This window comes from Myotis myotis, unplaced genomic scaffold (genome assembly GCF_014108235.1).
Source record: "Myotis myotis isolate mMyoMyo1 unplaced genomic scaffold, mMyoMyo1.p scaffold_m19_p_7, whole genome shotgun sequence".
Lineage (NCBI taxonomy): Eukaryota > Metazoa > Chordata > Mammalia > Chiroptera > Vespertilionidae > Myotis > Myotis myotis.
In genome coordinates, this window is record NW_023416379.1 from 10863889 (window position 1) to 10882950 (window position 19062).

General features: G+C 37.7%; 2 protein-coding genes across 3 annotated transcripts in view; one reads left to right on the top strand and one right to left on the bottom strand.

Annotated features, from left to right (window-relative positions):
* COL10A1 (collagen type X alpha 1 chain) overlaps positions 1 to 18597 on the bottom strand; it is a 35092-nt gene extending 16495 nt beyond the window's left edge. Inside the window, exon 1 of the mRNA XM_036316500.1 lies at positions 18211 to 18597. The gene's annotated coding sequence lies outside the window, so the exon portion shown is untranslated. The remainder of the gene's footprint in view (positions 1 to 18210) is intronic.
* NT5DC1 (5'-nucleotidase domain containing 1) overlaps positions 1 to 19062 on the top strand; it is a 106541-nt gene that overhangs the window by 35038 nt on the left and 52441 nt on the right. The gene's annotated exons all lie outside the window — the stretch shown is intronic.

Genomic DNA, 19062 nt, shown 5'->3' on the forward strand with positions numbered 1-19062 from the left:
CTGTCCAGGATCTTTTGCCATGTTCTCTCCAGCGAAGTTCTTCTGTCTCTAGAGAACGTTCTGTGTAGGTTCTGTGCCTAGGTTCTGTCTCTCTTGGTTCTGTCTTCTTACATCTGTATTTATACCAGTTGATTCCAATCCTATCAATCTCTATTTCAAAGGGTAGGGCGTTTCTTATCTCCATTCCAGGGAGTAAAGATTATGTAGCTTAAGCATGATTGTTCATAGTTAAAGTGATTAATTACCCGCCTGGCACTTAGTTGAGGGGTTTTATTCCCTCCCTAACTTCAGGGGAAAATCCCTACCTGGGGAAACAACCTTTCTCAGAGAGGAGACCTTGGTTAAAACACATAGTGCCAAGAAGGTGAGCAAACATATTAAGAACAGTATGCCATATATGCCAGGTCCTTTGAAACAGCAAGGATGGACGGGCTCCCGGCATTTAATAACAAAAACCAAAACCTAATTGGTCTACTGAAAGCATCTTCTTAGTTTCAGAGTTCATATTTTATATTTAATTATTTGATATGTCATCAATGCTGCTTCTACTCTTCACCTCATTTTTAACTCTTAAAATTTGTTAAATGATGCTGAAACCGGTTTGGCTCAGTGGATGGAGCATCGGCCTGCGGACTGAAGGGTCCCAGGTTCGATTACGGTCAAGGGCATGTACCTGGGTTGCAGGCACATCCCCAGTGGGAGATGTGCAGGAGGCAGCTGATCGATGTTTCTCTCTCATCGATGTTTCTAACTCTCTATCTCTCTCCCTTCCTCTCTGTGAAAAATCAATAAAATATATTTTTTTTAAAAAAAATTTGTTAAATGAGCTTTTGACTTGCTTCTGATAATTGTTTGGGAATATGTTGGAGTCTGAAAATAAACATGTATAGGAAAATGAGAGCCTTTATTTATAGTGGGGGATGAACACTAAGTTCTGTGCTTATGGTAAGAAGTGCCTTTAGCGCCATGGGTATCTTGATAGAATAAACTCAGAGAGGTTTGTGGCTGTGGCTCAGAGGTAAGCAGGAAGGAATCAGTGAAATAAATTTATAGTGTTCTTCCCATCTTGGAAAATATAATTTGGCACTGCATTTCTTGTTCCCTTTCATTTCTGTTAACTGTCTTCTTCAGACTGAGATGCAAGCTTCTGCATACCCAGCTCTAAGAGACATTTTCTTGTTCTAATGGCCTTTGTTTCTTCACACATGTCACTTCGAGTATGTGGAAATCAAGCAAGTCCTCCCAGATATGTATAGGAACTCTTCTCTGTTTTATGGTGGGAAAAAATGGTGAATAATAACATGGATATTCAGGTTTATATCTTATTTGGAAAAGTGTATGGTTCTGTCATACACATTTTGATATGAAATTCCTGAAGACTAGATTTTGTTATTTTGAGTAATATTTAGAATATAAAAATTCCTGATATGTTACTTATATTAAATCTGCCTCTGGCATGAATAATATTTGAAGGAATTGTCACTAGTATAGATAACATTAGAACAATAATGCTGTATTTTTCCAATTTTTAATTGTAATTATTTTGTTGTTCGGAATGAATTTGTTCTGTTACTTATAGATTATTTTTTTTCCTATAAAACTGCCATCAAGAAACAGTTATCCTTTTGGCATAATTAAGGAATGGGAGCTTGCCATTTTTTATGGCTATTAATCAACATTTTGTGATACCACATATTTTTGTATATAAAATATGTATACTAAGGTAAGTGATCATTTTATGGATAAGCCTAGGAAATAAGTCACTCAAAAAATTAACTGTAGTAACTTATTTTATTATAACAAAATCAAGAAAGATTATTACTAAGTGTCATTACTGCAACATGGCTGAATTTGTAGTAGTGTTTGGTTGTGATATTTTTTCTCTATTAGGAATATCTTAAACCTTTTTACAACCTGAGAAAAAAAATATGAAGAAATTAGGAGCACCCTGGCCAGTGTGGCTCAGTTGGTTGGTCATCATCCCATGAACCTAAAGGTTGCCGGTTTGATTCCCAGTCAGGGCATATGCCCAGCTTGTGGGTTGGGTCCCTGGAAAAGGGTCGTGCAGGAAGCAGCCCATCGATGTTTCACTCTCACATGGATGTTTCTCTCTCTCTCTCTCTCCCCCTCTCCCTCTCTCTCTAAAAATCAATAAAAAATAAATTACGAAAAAGAGATTAGGGACTTTTTCATTATGATTTTTCACATACATTTATGTGGTCATTTCATTTTCTTATAGTAATAAAGATATCCAGAGCATATTTATTACTGGTATTTGAATACTTGGATTTCTAGGATTTTATATAATTGGAATTCTTTTTATAACAGAATATAGGAAAAGGTACATTTATTCTTATTACATTAAAACATAAATAACACCACCTTCCATTCATATACACTCAGCTGCTAAATATGTTTCTTGAACTTGTTTTTCCTAGTTTTCCATATTACTTTAAATATAAGATTCTAAATATAGAACTCAAATATTTGGATGGATTTCAGTTAACCTTGATTTCCAATAAGCTAGTGAATGGACTCATAGAGTTTATTTGTAATCCACACCAGACTTTGGGATGACTATTTTTTTAGACTTTACGACAGTAACGTAATTGTTAAGAGGATGGGTGTGATAACAGGAAGTAAACTGGAGTGATGAGCCAATGATTTATGCCTGAGGACTGTGAGCTAGTTCACCATTCCCCAGCCACAAATATGCAGGGTAGGAAAATGAAACCTCTGTTCAAAATGAGACTACTTAAAACAGATCTTAGACTGATATCATTGACTGTTCTCTGCACAACTTTGTTGAAAGTTTTTGGATTTCTTTTGAAATGTGCTAGCTGCCAGCAGTTGGGGACAGGATCTGAGGGAAAACGAATCACCTAGAGCAGCGGTTCTCAACCTGTGGGTCACGACCCCTTTGGCGGTCAAACGATCCTTTCACAGGGGTCACCTAAGACCATCCTGCATATCAGATATTTACATTATGATTCGTAACACTAGCAACATTACAGTTATGAAGTAGCAACGAAAATAATTTTATGGTTGGGTCACAACATGAGGAACTGTACTTAAAGGGCCAGAAAGTTGAGAACCACTGACCTAGAGTATGATATTTAATCCTGGAGTCAGAAAGCCTTTCTAAGTATGATCTCAAACCCAGAAACCATAAAAGAAAAGATGTATGAATGTGACAACATTAAAAACATTCTGCATATAACAAAAAATACAAACAAAATTCAAGACAGAATGGGAGGAAAATTTCCAACTCGTGTAATAGACAAGGTGCTAATAGTCATAAGAAATAAGAGTTTCTTTAAAAATTATTTAAAACAAGGCCTGGGCCCTAGCTGGTTTGGCTCAGTGGCTAGAGCGTCAGCCTGCAGACTGAAGGGTCCCAGGTTTGATTCCGGTCAAGGGCACATGCCCGGGTTGCAGGTTCGGTCCCCAGTCAGGGGCATGCAGAAGGCAGCCGATCCATGACTCTCTCATCATTGATGTTTCTGTCTCTCCCTCATCCTTCTTCTCTGAAATCAATAAAAATATATATTTAAAAAAACAAACAAAAGAAAAAAACAAGCCCTGGCCCAGTATTTCAGTTAGTTGGAGCATCGTCCTGATTCGTTCCCCGGTCAGGGCACCTACAAGAATCTACCAATGAATACATAGATAAGTGGAACAAGTAGATCTATCTCTGTCTCTCTCTATCTCTCCCCTTCTCCCCTCTCAAATCAATGAAATAAAAAAATTTAAAAATATTATTAAAGGTGGAAGAGGGCATAGAGGGGATAAATAGTGTTGGAAATTTAATTTAATTTAAAAATATATTATTAAAAACAAAGCAATAATCCAGTTGAATAATGGGCAAAGGAAATGAACAGTTAACAGAAAAGAAATTATAAATGACTTTAAACTTATGCAAAATGTACACTCATTCATAATTAAAAATTGCAAATAGAAACTGCTGCAGGAAGTGTAAATTAATGCAAACTTTAAAAATTTTAAATGTACATGCCCTCTGCCCAAGAATTCTGTGTCTTAAGAATTTATTCTACAGATACAATTGCATGTGCAGGTAATGTATATACAGGGTTATCCTGCCAGTGGTTCTTAACCTTCTGGCCCTTTAAATACAGTTCCTCATGTTGTGACCCAACCATAAAATTATTTTCATTGCTACTTCATAACTGTAATGTTGCTACTGTTATGAATCGTAATGTAAATATCTGATATGCAGGATGGTCTTAGGTGACCCTGTGAAAGGGTCGTTCAACCGCCAAAGGGGTTGTGACCCACAGGTTGAGAACCACTGCTTACACCATTGTTTATAATAGCAACAGAAGGAAACTGCTCAAATATTCATTAATAAGGACTAGGCACATTTTCATACATATGTACAATGGAACATTAAGGAATGATTAAAAAGTTGGAGGCACCTTGTTTTAGACTGATATGGAAAGACCTCCAAATATATTTAGTAGGAAAAAGAATGTGTGTAGACTAGGTTATATGGTAAATGGCATTCATGTGACATACACATCATTGTATATGTAAAGCAGGATGTCTCATACTGTTTATGTAAGATTAGAGGCCCGGTGCATGAAATTTGTGCACTGGAGGGGGAGATGTCCCTCAGCCTGGCCTGCACCCTTTTGCACTCTGGAACCCCTCGGGGGATGTCCGCCTGCCGGCTTACTCCTTACAGCCCTCCTGTAGCAGAGGCAGGAGAGGCTCCCGCCACCACTGCTGTGCTCACCAGCCGTGAGCCTGGCTTCTGGATGAGTGGCGCTCCCCCTGTGGGAGCACACTGACCACCAGGGGGCAGCTCCTGCATTGAGCGTCTGTCCCCTGGTGGTCAGTGGCATCATAGCAACTGGTCATCCTGGTTGTTCCACTGTAATGGTCACTTAGGCTTTTATTATATAGACTAGAGGCCCGGTGCACAAAAATTTGTGCACTTCGGGGGGTGGGGGTCCCTCAGCCCAGCCTGTTCCCTCTCGCAGCCTGGGACCCCTCAGGGGATAACCACTTGCTGGCTTAGGCCTGCTCCCCAGGGGATTGGGCCTAAGCTGGCAATCAGACATCCCTCTGGCAGCCCAGCAGCCCTCGGGGGATGTCCACTTGCCAGCGGGGAGCAGGCCTAAGCTGCAGTCGGACATCCTTAGCGCTACTGAGGAGGCAGGAGAGGCTCCCACCACCATCGCTGTACTGGCAGCCATCAGCCTGGCTTGTGGCTGAGCAGAGCTCCTCCCATGTGAGAGCGCCCTGACCACCAGAGGGCAGCTCCTGTATTGAGTGTCTGCCCCCTGGTGGTCAGTGTGTGTCATAGTGACCAGTCATTCCCAGTCCTTCTGCTGTTAGGGTCAATTTGCATATTACCCTTTTATTATATAGGATAGAGGCCTGGTGCACAGGTGGGGGCCAGCTGGTTTGCCCTGAAGGGTGTCCCGGATCAGGGTGGGGGGTCCCGCTTGGGTGCCTGGCCAGCCTGGATGAGGGGATGATGGCTGTTTGCAGCTGGTCGCATCCCCTTCAGGGTGGGGGTCCCCACTGGAGTGCTGGGCCAGTCTGAGTGAGGGGCTGAGGGCCGTTTTCAGGCTGGTGGGTGACTGAAGCTCCCAACTTCTCCTTTTTTTCTTTTTCTTTTTTATTCTGGGATTTATTTATCTTCTATGGCTGTCACTGGAGCTGAGAGCCGGCTCCAGCTTGAGGCCTCGGCTGCTGAAAGCAGGTATCTGAGGTTTATTTAGCTTCTATAATTGAAACACTGTTGCAGCTCCATCTCTGAGGCCCGGCTGGCTGAAAGCAGGTACCTGGGGTTTGTTTAGCTTCTATAATTGCAACATAGTTGCTTAGAGTGCAGCTCAGAGCCTGGCACGGCAGGTGGGGAATCTTGGCTTCCTCCATCGCTGGGGCAACCAAGCCTCCTGTTCGCTTCAGCTGCGTGGCTACTGGCCGCCATCTTGGTTGGCAGTTAATTTGCATATCGCCCTGATTAGCCAATGGGAAGCGTGTCGGAGGTACGGTTAATTACCCTATTTGTCTTTTATTAGATTAGATAATAGGAAACTAGTAAGTAGGTTGCCTTTTGGGAGAGTAATTGGGTGGGTGAGGGGTGGGTTGGGAAGGAGACTGACTTTTCATTGTGTGCTAGTCTTTACACTTTGAGTGCTGCAATATGTACAGATATAATCTATTCCAAAATACATCATATAAAAAGGCAAAAAGCAAGAGAAGAGAATGTAGCATTTGTTTTCTTTGCAGTTTACCATGCATGCCCTCCAAAGACGGCCTGCTCTTCTGAACATTGAGACACAGTGGTGAAAAACAGTCATCCTAAAGTTTAGTTAACATTTTTTTAGTTAATAATCCTGAATCTTGCATTCCTTGGGACTATCATTGTGAATGTCATTTGCATTGTACTCACAAACTATAGTCGTGTAAACTAGTAGAAGTGTCGATGATGGTAGCAGAGTTTATTTTGTTAAGGAAGACATGGCTGAAAGCAGGATGGTTTATATAACAAAATCATTAACTAAAATTTGAGAATTCTTTTTGTTTTTCTCAATAGGAAATAAATGAGCAAAATAATGTTTAGTATTAATATATACTTAAGTGGACTGATTTATTTTTTAACATCTTTTTTTTTTTTTTTTTAAATATATTTTATTGATTTTTTACAGAGAGGAAGGGAGAGAGATAGAGAGTTAGAAACATCGATGAGAGAGAAACATCGATCAGCTGCCTCCTGCACATCTCCCACTGGGGATGTGCCCGCAACCCAGGTACATGCCCTTGACCGGAATCGAACCTGGGACCTTTCAGTCTGCAGGCCGACGCTCTATCCACTGAGCCAAACCGGTTTCGGCTATTTTTTAACATCTTGAGTGGTTAACTTTATAGGCAGTCATTTCTATAAGTAAATCAAAATGGCAGGGAAAGTCAGGGTCCCACCAAAGAGATATTTTCAGTAATAGGGTATTACATAGCACTGATTTATAGGTTACAGTTTACTAAGGAGCCAATCCTTTATTTTTATCACTAGAACATACTAAAAATTTAAGGCATGGAAATTGACGATGCTGCACAAACTTTCCTAGATGCTTGGGTTTTTAGCCTAATTCATGTGTTTCTTCAATTTTTCTTTCTTTATTACAAGACAGGTACATAATCCATGGATAAACACAGGTGGACAGTAAACCAACAAAATTCTCAAAATATATTTTGTCTGGCAGGACATTTTGGGTTAATTACACACTTGGTTCAGAATTTGAAGGTGTAGGTGATATTATTAGCAATTTTAACACAATTTAAATTACTCAGTGAGTTCTAAATGTTAACTTAAGAACCATTTTATAATTAAGAGCTTAAATAACTGTTTTCATAAGTGTAAATTTTCAGAGCAGAATAAGCTATTTCTATATACTAGTACTGACTTAAGCTTCTTCCCACTGTGTATGACAGGAAATTGAATAGACGGCGTGTTTCTTTACTAGACTGACTCTGCAGTTTTAGGATTATAATCTTTTACATTCTTTTCTTGCCAGTATTAACAGAACACTGAACTCTTCAAATGTTACTCTAGGAGGATAAATAAGTTGAGTCTGAGATGGAGCTTTCCACACAGTGGTATTTGAATGGGGGAGTATATAACACTGTTGCTTTTAACAAAGGTGAACCCAAGGGCAGCTGTCAAAAAGGGTAGCTAACTTGAAACTGGAGAAATAGTGATTTTCCAAAAGTGCCCCAATGCCTAGTGCAGACACTAAATTGAAAAGGAAATAGTTGGACTTAATGTTGGTACAACAAATCAGTGTAGAGAATGGGGTAGAACCAATGAATCTGCAGTTTCCATGTAAAATAAGTTGTGAAAGAATTATAGAATTGGAGAGCTTGAAGTGTCTCAGAGATCTTTTTGGCCAATATCTTTTCTTTAGATGAGGAAATTGAAAAGAAATTCAATTAACACAGAATCAGATTAAGACTCTTGGCTTTTTACCTGAAGTCCAGTGTGCCCCCTCACGGGTAGGTACAGTTGAATGTGTTGGTAGAGTATTTGACCTTTATTCCCTAAGATAGCTGGCTCTCTTTGAGGATTACCCCAAAATATTGATGAGGAGCTGAAAAAAGATTTGTGGGCCATGAAAGATGAGATTTAGGGGCTAGAGTGTATACTTTTGTAGTCCCTGGTCAGGCTTAAAGGATATTTATAGAGGAGTGACGAAATTAGATGTGTGTTTTTAAATGATTACTCTGGCTGTAGTATGCAGAACTTTAGGGAATTAGTGGCCACTAGGAGGTCAGTTTTAAAAAATGGTGTTTTGGACTGAAACGTAGTGTAGATGGAGTGAGGTAGCTAGATAAAACTAATATTTAAACACTTTGCTGATTTTTAGAGATTGGGGCATTAATCTGGCAATATTAGGTAAACTTATTTTTACTTGATGTTGCTTGCTGTTGTTGCTGTCTGTCATATATTCTTATCATTTAATATAATATCTGAATTTGGGGAAGCTGGAGAGTCTTGGAGTTTTACACATATATACAATAAACTTCAAATGTGATTAGTTTGGGTGGGTATATCACTTAAAACTATATATAATGTATACAGTTCATATTTAAATACTACATTCTATTGGCATTTTAGTTTTATGAACAATTTCAGATTATATCACTTTGATAAATTAGTGAATAAGATGACATTTTACAACATTTTATGACACTTAAAAATGTTATCTTTTCTGGATTGAAATCTCGACATCTCTGAATTTACATACCTTTCTGAATTTGTTCAGGGATTAGAATTTGCAGCTCCTAATTGCAATTTGTACCACCTGTTTAGTCCTTTATTTTGCTTCTGTACAGTCGTCATGCCCACCTTCGCACTGTCAGTGCCTGAACCATCACTCTCCTCTCCCCCTCTCTGCCCACATTGTTAAGGACCCTCATGTCAGAATGGTGTGCCTTCCAATGAGTGTATTGGTCATATCTTAAATTCCATTCATATATACAAGTGCATTATTATTGTACATATTTTTCTTGGCTAACAACACAAAGAAAAAATAAATGTTTTCAACTTATATTGTTTTTGATTTACAGCCTGTAAATTACCATGTTATTAAAAGGCATTTGTAGAGCAAAATTTATTCCATTTATTCATATATTTATTCACTTGAAATAATAGAGCATTTGCATGCTGTTTTTTATTTAAGTTTGCTAATATGGTGCTATTAAATTTAAATAATTTTATGTGGTCTCTTGGTTTGCTTTTTAAATTCACAAAGTTATCACGATAACTGCACATTGAGAAATGTGATGTTGGGTTGTTTAATATAGGGTTAGGCATATAGATAGTGTGTTAAAAACCATTACTTTTTTATTCCTACTTCCCATTAATAATGGGAAGAAAGTCTGTCTATTTTAGCATTTCTATATTAAATACCGGCTTTAACTAAAACTTTAAATTTAAAAAAGCAGCAACAAAATACTTCACTATAGCCTGTAAATAACAACAGCTCTTTTCTTGATTATTGAGATATTTATAAACTGATAATTTTGTCTCATCAGATATCCTTTTGTTTCTGGAGCACCAAGGTGTTTACTTTGGCTTCTAAAGCTTTAGAAGGACATGTTCTTTGGGGAATAATTGATGCCAACTTTATTAAAAACACCTATTTTATTTTACTAAGCTACTTCTTTGACTAAGAGTTGGGATTACAGTGTCCTAGTTGATTCTCGTACACCTTCCTTACAAAGGAGAAAGAGAAATGGAAATTTTGGAGGAGATGGAGTTTGTGAGGTTGGTATTTTATAGTCTACTCTACAAGGAAGCACTGTGTTCATTTTCATTATACTTGCAGTACAGTTGACTTCTGAAATGGCAAATGTTAAACTAGTTTGAAGATTCAGAATTTGAAATGAGAATACATGATTGGAAAATACAGGAACTATTTGATTCTTTTTCATCTGTTAGTGATTAGAGTGTTAACGCCTTAAAGTAGCACACAACAGTTGACTAGTCAACTTCATTTATTAATATTTCCATCTCTTTCATCTTAGCCTTTGTTTCTTCACCATGAGATAGCTTCCTTTGCCTTTTGTTTTAAACATAAAACATTGAATAACAGTGTTTTCAATTGCCCCTCTACCTTTAATTTCATCTACGATTGTGATTATCCATACTACCATGTCAGAAATTGAGGTGCCTTGCTCTTTCTCTAAGACAGTCCAAGTGCTATATGCTGGATTCGTCACCCTCTATCTCACATGGAACTTTTATTCTGACATTTATTTTCCATCCTGTCTTCACCAATCTATATATATAAAAGCCTAAGTGACGGTCCAACAGTCCGACCATCCGACCGGTAGCTATGACACGCACTGATCATCAGGGTGCAGATGCTCAACGCAGGAGCTGCTGAGGTGCGAGGACTTGGCAACTGCGGTTCTTGGGTGGCGCATCTTGAACCAGAGAGGAGGGAGACTGATTCCGGGGTGCATCACCTGAGAACCGCCCTCTCACAATCTGGGACCCCTTGGGGGATGTTGGAGAGCCGGTTTTGGCCCAATCCCCACAGGCCAGGCCAAGGGACCCCCCACCTGTGCACGAAACCGGTGCACAGGGCCTCTAGTCCTTATATAAACCCCTTAAATATTCAAGATTTTGAATGCTATAAAAAGAGAAACCTTCCTACAGCCCTATATTTCCTTCTCTTCTTTTTTCATCTCTCACTTCACAGCCATACTTCAGAATAATTGCTTTACATTATTCTGTTTCCTTTTAGAACTCTAATGCAATTCTTGGCAACCATTATTAATAAGGTCAACCAGAAACTCCAACTTGCTAGATCCAATGATGTATTATCAGTAGTCACATTATCATTCTTCTAAATATCTAACTTTATAAATCACTTTTCTCAAACCTTAACTCCTCTCTTGGCTAGCTTACTACCTCTCTCCCTCATCTCCTTATCAACTCTGGCTTTCTTATCTTATTCCTTGATTTTTTTTTCTTTTACTTTGCTCACCCATGAATGTTGGGACTCCTAAAGGTCCTATGTTTGGTCCTCTTCTTTGTACTGCAGGGGCTACCTGGATGGTCACACTCATTCCCCATTTATTTGCATGCTCATTTCTCCCTTATCTGGTTTCAACCTAAGATCTCTTCTCCTGACCCATATTTTCAACACCTTGTTGGAAATTACTAGATACAGGGAGCTAGGAATCAGTAGACGGTTGTAATTGTCCTAATAAAAGATGACATGGAAGTAAACTCAGGAGTCTCAGAGGGGATAGAGAAGCTAAGTGTTTACAAGATATAGTAAGGAGGTGGAATCTATAGAATCTTCTATTCCATTTGATTGGGAGAGTGGGAGAGAAGGAAGGTCTTAAGCTTGGTCATTTGAAGGTTTGTGGCTCCATTCATTAAGACTTCGGGTAGAAAAAAATGAGCAGGTCTTTCATAGATGATGCTTGTATTTTTGAGCATATAAAGTTGAAAGTATCTGTTGGATTTCAATTATTTGTTTGACTTTGTACTAGTATGAGTTTCAAAGACATCTGGTATGGAGGTAATGGGCTTGAAAGGAACCATCTATAGATGGACATTGAAGACATGAGAGAGAACACAGAGCACAGAGAAGGCAAATGTCACAGCTCTTTGTAAACACTATACTCAGATATCTGACCCCATCTCCAGCTGTTTTTCCCCATCTTCACATGTAAACTCTGTTGTAACCGTGGCAAAAATTACTTGACATTCTCTTAATGTGCCTTGTCCTTTTTCCTTTGTCTTAATACACGTTGATCAGTGTTTTCATACCCCCTGCCCATTTGGTGAATTTTATCCTCCAAAATTTAGCTTAAGTAACATCTCCGGGAAGCTGTCATCAGGTTTAAGCATTCCTCTGTCTCTGCTCCCACACTGCCTTATGATAGTACTTACTACAGTTCTTTCTGTGACTTACATGTATGTATATACCCTTCCCACTAGACTGTGCCTTCTACAGGCCTAAGACATGTGTTGGCAAGTTTAGGGCCAAATTTACTTATTTGTTAAGATAATAGAATTTTGGGTAGAATGTTTTATAATTATATGGCTCATTAAAGTATAATAAAAATAACTTTAAAAATGATTGGCCATGTTAATATTTACATGACTTTTTAAAGGTTCACTAAGAAAATGCTTCTGGGCTCTTGATTAAGCTCTGTGAGCTCACCAGAAAAAAGAAACCGTAAATTTAAACAACCTTTAACACCCCTCCATGCTGCTAGTCTTATTTTTATAGTATAGTAAAATACAGAGAAATGATGGCTTTATACTTTACCACTAGATGGCTGAATTACATTGCTTTTGGAAAAGAAGTAAAATCTTAATCATTCAAAGCAGCCTAATATGTGGCATTTAACAAAATGTGTCTGATATTTAAATATATGCATTTGCTCATATATGTGCACACATATCTACCCACACATAAATTAATATTTGAATAGTCAAGTTAATTGGATTAAGAATTATTTCTGAAAAAGTTGTAAGAATTATAGCCATGTATGTTTTTTGCTTTGATTTATAAGATATGTTACATTTTCATAAGACATATAAAAGGTCAGTATATTTTAAAAGCATGTTCTTGCATAGAATATCCACAAACATCAGCTCTAAAGTTTCACAGATACCATGAAAGTGAATTTAGCTCTGTTAGAAAACTGGTATCTGTGTCAGATGAGTACATCACTTTATCTTTCAATACAGCTTTGTAGAATCTCTGTGCAGTTAGAGTTCAAAATGAAATAAAAGGTCAATACTCTACTTTGTCATTTAGATTTTAAGTTGTAAACCATTTTGATCCAGTTTTTAAATTTCCTTGAATCGACTCTCGGTCATGAATGCCTCTATTTTTGGTCAGGCTTCAGGGATATATAAAGTTGAACCACATGAACTTGCCACTTTCATTTATCAAAAGCAGTCAAATATCAGCAGTTTCATGTAGCTCAACTTACTGATTTTTTTTATTGTTTTAGTCATTTTCGTTTCTTACATTGCAATGAACTGAATAGTTCCTGCCATATGAGGGCGGTTGAGTTTGGTGAGCAAAGGTTTGACCTGGACGGGATTGTTTGCCTTGTCTGTAGGATTTTGGGGGGATCCATGCACAGAAATGCAGTGTGGCAGAGTAACCTTCAGGGTAACAATAGGTCTTAGTGAATGCCATTTCAGTGTAAAGGTGTATGTGTTGCACTCGGAACTTGCAGGAGAGGAGCGCCCTTTAAATAGGATGTACAGTGATGTCTCCAGGGCGTCTCTGGGCTTCTTTTGGTTACGCGCTAGTTGAAGTGATTGACCAACAAGATGTTAAATAGTGGGCCTCAGATGAACACTTGTTTGTATGTACTTTTCTGCCTTGAGCGAGTGTTAATTTCATTTTTGGTTACTTAGTGGTAACGCTAACATTTAAAATACGTGAAATTTAGACATAATTGGTAAATTTAATATTTTAAGAAAACAGCAAAACATCTGAAGGGATGTTTGGGGCTAAATTAAAAGTTGCTTGTCCCCGGGGTCTTGATCTCTTTCCATTCCAATATCCTGCTACCGCCCACGCTAATCCAGTTTCCTCTCGGGGAGGCATGCTTTTTTGATCAATTCAAAAATAAACAAATCATTACTTGTTTACTTTTCTGAACTCTGACAACAGATTCACCCAGACATGTACTCCTTGCTACGGGTGATCTTACCCATGTTTTGGAATTTTTATGTCAACCTTATTTTAAGCCTTCCAGCAAAATGTTGATTTTTAAAAAATACACAAAATTTTATATTTGCTTTTTTAAAAAAAATTTGTATTTGTTTTGTGTGTGTGTGTTTTTTAATGTGAGGACAGTGAGGTAATATAACGGTTTGAAAGTGTTCATGGTGTTTATTTGGTAAACTTACAGGTTACTTTAATTAGGAAAGGAAGAGGTCCTCTGAGAGAAATATTTGGCTGCTTTTAATGGTGGAATTAAACAATTTCTTATTTGCTCTGTTTTATTTCATTCATCAGATAAAATAAAGCAATGTTTGACTATTTATGCCTCAAGATTAACAATTAGGAGGTGCTTCTTAGCAGAGACATCTTACTATGTTTTTTGACTTATCACTAATGTCTTGTACATGAGGAAAAAGAATGAATTGTTCTGGAGAAAATACAATATTTCCTTATGAGATAAAAATAGAAAGCATCATTGAGGATTAAAAAAATTACAACCACATGGTTTTTTATCTGTTTTGTTTTTACTCCCTGTGCTGATTTGAATTGAGGCTGTTCGACTAGAACTTCATTTTGACAGGAAGTTTATAGACTTTATATGTGGCCATCTGAATAAATATTGCATTGAAATATTTCTCCATTTGAATTATTTAGGATTACAAATATTTAACATGGCTGTAGCTTACTAACTTCTTCAGATTGCTCCAAAGATCTGGGATAATCTGAGAAAAATAACAATCTTTCTTATTGGGAATAATTTAGTTAGCACTTTATAGTATTAGTTTTTATTGTAGGTTCTTGTCACTCATCAGCACAAGCACTTCTTCTGAAAGTCAATGCCTCTTACTAGATCACCTAAAGGACCATTGTAAATCAAAATTTGCCCAAGATCATATTTTGAAACTAAATAATATAATACATTAAATCTAGTTTGAGAAATTTGAACATGTCCTTTACAAAGCTAAAGTGAACAGTTTAAAATGTCTTTGAATCCATCAAAAATTGCAAATATATTTACCTAGCAGTATTCTACCCATCAATGAAAGGACACATTAATGAGAGGGTATCCATTACAACACAAGTTATAAAAGGAAAAGATTCTAAGCAAGGCATTTGTTCATGTAAAAAGGGCTGGTTGAATACGCTACAGTGTATCCACACAAATAAATAATATGGTTCTCTTTAAAACAGAGAGAATGAAGGGAGGGAGGAAGGGAAGGAGGGAGAAGATTTTTGTAAAAGCAGGATACTTCTAGGACTATATTCCAAGAAACCAGAAACACCAATCAGAAAGGATATATGCACCCCTATGTTCATAGCAGCACAATTTACAATAGCTAAGATTTAAAAACAAGCTAAGTGCTCATCAGCAGATGAGTGGATTAAAAAACTGTGGTACATCTACACAGTGAAATACTATGCACTATAAAAAAGAAGGAACTTTTACCATTTGCAACAGTATGGATGGAACTGGAGAGCATTATGCTAAGCGAAATAAGCCAGTCGGAGAAAGATAAATATCACATGATCTCACTCATATGTGGGATATAATGATCAACATAATTTGATGAACAAAAATAGATCCAGAGACAAATGTCAGGGCGGGGTGGTTAGAGAGCAACCAAAGGACTTGTATGCATGCATATTAGCATAACCAATGGACACAGGCACTGGGGCAGTGGGGGCTTGCCTGGGGTGGGAATGGGGGGAGGGGGTCAAGGGGGAAAAAGGAGACCTATGTAAAACTTTAGACAATAAATTATTAAAAAAATAAAATAGGAATAGTGCAAATAAAATTTTAAAAAGCAAGATACAGAGCCGTATACATTTTATGCTATCTTTTGTATAACCAGGAATTAGGGTAGATAAGAAATATTTACAAACAAAAAAAACACTGGAAGAGGATACCAGAAACCAATATAAGCAGCTACGTAAAGGCATTAAGGATTGGGAATAAGTTAGAAAAAAGTTACGACTTAAATCAAGTTCAGTAATACACTACCGCCTGTATGAAATACCGTGATAGTGGCCAATGTACTCTTATATGCCTTTGCACAAAAACCTTGAGGTTATGTTAAGGTTGATAATATTTCTTTACTTTGAAGAAAAAAAACACAATATTAGTGGCCATTTGTTCCTGATCATCCTTCATTTTGGGGAGGAATAAGTAAAATAAAGAATGATATTTTCCATTTGACTCTTGTTTTTTTCGTGTAACATTTACTTTCTGTAGTGTTCCCCTCAGTCCCTGTCCTTCTAATTTTCTAACAAAATTAATGAGCTTTGATTTTTAAGGTTTGAAAAGAAACAGGTGGTCTCTGCTTTTCAATCCCAAAGTATTAAAATTGGCTTATTATAGTCTGCTAAGGATTACCATGCTATGTATAGTACAGAGTAGAGAGAAATGTGCCATGAAGAAGACATGGATAAAGTAAGGGAGGGGAGGTTAATATTTCCTCATTGGGAATGGACGAGGAGGGCATAAGGAAGTCTGCCTGGAGGCAGTGGTAATTTAGAGTTGCCTTAACAGATAAAGTAGAAACAGAGGGAGAAGTCAGGTGGATGACACTAGGGATAGTCTTATGACACTTTTATAACATTTGCTGTTAAAATTCAGTATATCTTGAATGAGAACATTTGAAAAGTTTATCAAAGCTCCATGTGCATGTGAAGATAATAGAGATTAGATGACAATAACTTTGTGCTTCAAGTCCTTTCCCCACCCCCGCCCACTCTCATCACCCCACCACTCTGGACACAATCCATCATGTTCTCAGGCAGTTGATGCCCCTGGCCCTAGTCCATGGAGGAGCCGACTCCCTGGAAAGAAGGGTTGCTGCATCTTTCCCTATTACAGCTTGCTTAGTGTTTAGTTTTCTCTTTGCCTAAGTACATCCCATAACACTACTTTCCCTCTAAACAAATAAGATAGGAAAGGAGGGAGATTCACCTTGGGCAACAGTTACCTGGATTATTTGGGGTTGGGGGAATGGGAATAGGGAAAACAAAACAAAACTTGTATGTATCCCAGATATTTTCTGTCCCAGATATTTTGCCTTTTTTCCTCAATCCCATGTTTTCTTGAATAACTTGGTTTAAAATGAGGGCCCCCCCGCCCCCGCCCATTGTCTTAAATTTACTTAAGAGGTTCTGTAAAGCTGTCAAATTATGTAGGACCTGTCAGTTGTTACTGTAACCTGTTCAGTGGAACTCTAGACAAATAAGTTTTATGGGCTTCCACACTCATTTCAATCCTTTGGCCACTGCTATCTTGGAAGCTTAAGACAGTGGGAAATGAATTGTGGGGACAGGTTCAAAGAGTTGAAACTATGTTGAAAAAGCTGCCTGCCAAAAACCAGTGTTGAAGTCTTAAAATGAAATATTTTTTTATTTGAAAAATAGTTAACAGGAGTTGTTGAGGAGATGAGTCCAAAGAGAGATCAAGTATGTGTAAAACTGAATTTTTGTAAGTTACTCTTTTTCAGTAGACTATAACAAGAAAGCAAAAAGAACCTCAAGAGAGAGTATCTCCCTGTCCTCTCACATTTGCCCCCCCCCCCTTATTTTTTTTTAACAAAACGAATCAAACCATTAGAATGGTGAAATAGTGACAATGAATGGGAAGATGGAAGCTCGCTTCCGTTCAGAGGCTGTAAGAGGGAAATCATAAAGATTAATAAAGACCAGTGGCTGACCAGACCCATCTATTGGGGGTCTTTGATTTGTCCATTTTTTAGACTAAGAGATGTACAGCATTCTTAACATAGAAAAACAAAATGCCTTCACGTGTTACAAGAACATTCAGAGAAATGAAAAGCATAGATTTCAATTACATTTTTTTCATACTTTCCAATCTTTTCTTCCCCTCTTCTATGAAACAGTTCCCCTTTTAAAGAGGAAAATCATCGCATGCTGGCATTGGAGCTCAAAAGAAGGCAATTCCTCTAAACTCCCAAGAACTTTCTAGTTTAACAGCTGGAATAAGTACAAATTGTTCTACCGAAGTTTTTATTACATAATAACTCTAATTACCAGCACTGATGGTCTCCCATTGTTGGGAGATGCTTAGTATTATAAAAGTGAGTGCAGATCTGGGAGTGCTTTAAAAAAGATGATCATTTGAGGATGCATGGCATTTCAGATACTGGCTTTCATGTGCTGTGCATCTGCCCGATGCTTTCCTCCTCCTGTTTAAATTGCCGATTCTGACATGTCTTCAAATCCAGAAAAAAAATATTGAGTTTATAAATGGTTTGCTTTTTATTTAACCATTGCTTTGTGAAGACAAAAAGCTACAAACACAATCTTATGAGTCACACAAAAAAAGTATCATATTTTCTGTAAATTCATTTTATCTCTTCTGAGAAATTGTTTAAATAGTCACAATGTTCATGCCCTGTTTTTCACCTCCTCGCATTACTGGCCATATAAACCTGTTGTCACACATTTGCATTTCTCCTACCTGTATTTGCTGGTGCCTAAGTGCTTGTCGTTGGCTGCTCTTTAAAAGCCACTACTTTGTCATCGTGGAGGGTTCTTCAGTTACACACAGTCAGAAGCTCATAGATGCTGCCGGTAGTGATTCCAGGAAGAGTGAAAGCAGTTCACTGCTTACTTCCAGGAGCTTTTTGGGGTCGTTTTTGAACTTTATACCTTTTTTTGTACAAAGCTCTGCTGAATCATATGCTGGCTACCAAGTGATGGTCTGCCTTCTGATTCATTTCCAGAAGAAAATAAATTTCTGTTGTTTTCCAGCAGTCGGTGACTTTCTGAGACGTGGATGGGGGCTGGGGAATTCCATTTTATTTGATCCCATGTGTTAATGCAAGAATGGAATGACACCTTGGCAAGAACACTTGCATTGGGATGGCTCACAGAACAAATCCTTCAGTAGTTTTAACTAATAAATCTAAATGATGTGTGCATTTTAGGAGGAAAATTACTTTGTATCTACCTACTCCTAGCAATGTTAGGGAGTTAGAAGACTGGCTTCTTGTGCTATTCTTTTGGGGTCAGTGATTTTTTTTTAAATACACAATTACCTCTGATTTTTTTATACCTTTATTGGTTTTTATTTTTATTCTCTTACTCCTTTTTAAAATTGACTCAGCTGTGTGTTTATTCTTATTGAAAACCAGAGAAACATGTTCTTTTCTTTAAAGAGATAAGAGACTTGATACTAATTCATCAATCCTGCTCCTTTTTTTCTCCCATGCTTTTTCCTAATTACCCAGATTTGACAATTATACATATATGATTATTGATTTTTCTACCCATTCCCTTGTTCTTTATTTCCCCTAAGTCAAAATATACT